A 3,235-nucleotide genomic window follows, 5' to 3' on the forward strand; every position below is an offset into this window, starting at 1 on the left:
TGGTAAGTATTAAGAATTTCTTGAATGGTCTGAGAATCTTGAAAAGAATCCCTACAGAAAATGAGGCTATCATCTGCAAAAAATAAATGATTAATTTTTGGGGCTCCTCTAGCAATTTGAATTCCATGAAGGCCCTTTTCTGCTTGTGCCTTATTTAGAAGCCCGGAAAAAACCTCAGCACATAAGATAAATAGGTAAGGAGATAAAGGGTCCCCTTGACGGAGGCCTCGTTGAGGATAAAACTTCTGACAAAGACTTCCATTCAACAAAACAGAGAAAGAAACAGTGGAAATACAATTGAAAATCAAGTTCTGCCATTTCTGAGAAAAACCCATAGACTGAAGCACCTCAATCAAAAAATTCCACTCAATACGGTCATATGCTTTTGACATATCTAGCTTTAACGCCACACATCCCTTCTTACCTCTTCTTTTTTTCCTCATATAATGAAAAGATTCAAAAGCTAGTAAGGCATTATCAGTAATTAAACGTCCCGGCACAAAAGCACTTTGGAATTTTCCAATGATATCCGGAAGAATCAATTTCAACCTATTTGCAATTGTTTTCGTAATTATTTTAAAAATAACATTGCAAAGAGAAATAGGTCGAAAATCACCTGGCACCTTCGGCTTCTTCTTTTTTGGAATAAGACAAATGTATGTATAATTAATGTTGCTCGGATTTCCCCCACCATTGAGAATCTTCAAAGCAAAAGAAGTCACATCCTTGCCAACTATACTCCAAAATTGTTGATAAAATAATGCAGGCATTCCATCCGGTCCCGGAGCAGCATGAGGCTTTAAATTTTTAGCGGCTAAGGAAACCTCATTTTCTGTGAACTCAGCTTCTAATATGTTACGCATAGCATCCGACAATCTATCTTTGACCACTTCCACAGCTTTAGTAATTCTTTCTGGATGACTTGTAGAGAAAAGATCTTGAAAGAAATTATTAAAAACTCTGGCAATGTCTTCCTCATCATAAAATTTATCCCCATGATCGTCGCATATAGATTCCACCCAATTTCTAGATTTTCTCTGAGAAGCTTTTTGATGAAAAAAATTTGTATTTTTATCTCCATGCTTTAACCACAAAGCACGAGACCTCTGAGCCCACCAAATTTCTTCACTCTCAACCAAGTCATTCAATCTAGCCTCAACTCGTCTAATTTCTGACATCACCCCCTCATGTTGTGTTTGCTTATTAAGATCATCCAATTTCTTTTGAACATTTTTTATCTGATTGGGAACATCACCAAAGCGATCCTTACTCCAGTTAGAAAGATCATTCACACATAGATTAATTTTGTCAGACATAGAATCCCCTGCCACCTCCCAAGAACCTTTCACTACTTCCAAAATTCCACTATCACGTAGCCAACATTCTTCAAAACGTTGTAATTTAAGAACATTTTGTTTTTTCTTCGGCTTCCTAGTAGCAAGCCGCAACCACAAAGGTAGATGATCTGAAGCATATCTCGTTAAATGCACCACTGAAGCTGAAGGATAGAATGAGGACCAGGCTGGCGTCGCTACCATCCTATCAAGGCGTGCCTTGATATTAGACACACCATCTTGTCTATTATGCCAAGTAAATTTATCACCCTCGAATCCTAAGTCAGAAAGGTTGTAATTTTGAAGAGTGTCCCGAAACATTGAAATCATATGAGAGTTGCCGAAATTCCCACCTTCCTTCTCATCCTGTGAAAGAATCAGATTGAAATCCCCCATGAGGAGCCACTTATCTGTACTTTCCACCAATGCTAACTGATCAATTAACTCGCAGGTTTTATGCTTCATATGAGACTCCGGAAAACCATATACACCAGTAAGTCTCCATTTTTCATCTCCGTTCTCAATAGCAATCAAGACATCAATATGGTTAGAGGAAAGAGATAATACCTCTACTTCAACTCCTTCCTTCCAAAACATTGCAAGACCGCCAGCACGTCTATTACCTTCCCCTGAACAACTAACAGCAACAACACCAGATAAACCTTGAACATTTCGAAACTTATTCATCTCAAAATCTTTTTTCTTTGTTTCTGAGAGGAATACACATGTGGGATTTTTATCTCTTAAGAGCTTTTTGAACGCGCTAATTGCCCGTAGATTACCAAGGCCACGACAATTCCAAGCTATGAAACTCATTTTCTCCGATAAAACACAAAAACTCCTTATTGAAAGGGAATTCAATACTCCTTATTAAAAGGGAAAATCAATACTCCTTATTAAAAGGGAAAGCCAACATACTCCTTATTAAAAGGGAAAACCAACAATTCTTCATAAGCAATTCATCAAACACGTTAAAGGTATTCTTACTTGATATGAAGAGGGGACATGTTGAAACAATAGCAGCGTCGAAAGACAGATTAGATCGTATACGGAAACTGTAGAAGAGCAGCACCGTCTTATTATGGCATCACAAATTTCTTTAGAGCCTCGTAATCATGATTGAAAAAACTACCTTAAAGGCTAGTTGGTGTTGAAAGATTCAAAACCAATCGGTGCTTTGAAAGGCTTTTAATTTTGAATCGTAATCCTGCAACCGCTAATCGCTAATCGCCGCTCTCCCGATTGAATTCTGTGCAATCGCTAATCGCCGCTCTCAATCGCTAATCGCTCAAATTAATTATGTAAACTGATAATCGTGATTCGTCTTGATAAATGGTATGTACGTGTAATGTGATCAACGTCGGCTTTTATACTTTGGAAAAAAAAAGTCGGCTTTTATAGTTTTTTCAACAATATGATTTTATATTATATTTTCTTTATAATAATCGTGATTCGTCTTGATAAATGGTATGTAAGTGTAATGTGATCAACGTCGGCTTTTATACTTTGGAAAAAAAAAGTCGGCTTTTATAGTTTTTTCAAACCTTATGGCTTTAAAATAGTACTTTGACATATCCATAAGTTCTTGTTTTTTAATTTGTGGCTACACTTTTAAAGAAACAATATCAAGCATGGATAAAGTAGCATTTAAAAAATAAAAGAATGTAAAAATAATAAAAGAACAATATGTTTGGTGTACAATAGGACACATGAGATTTTACTTAGTACTGCTGCTATTTTTCTTTGTTTTTTCCAGCCATTAAACATCTGGTTTACATTTCACTTCCCACCTTTCAAACATTAAGAATTTAATCTAACACCTTTTAATCTCACATTACCATCTTCTCATCCTTCTAATCTCAATTATTTTATCCATCATCATAACTAGTAACAAATTTGCA

This window comes from Medicago sativa, chromosome 6, assembly GCF_051527215.1.
Source record: "Medicago sativa cultivar Bolivia chromosome 6, Bolivia_mono, whole genome shotgun sequence".
NCBI lineage: Eukaryota > Viridiplantae > Streptophyta > Magnoliopsida > Fabales > Fabaceae > Medicago > Medicago sativa.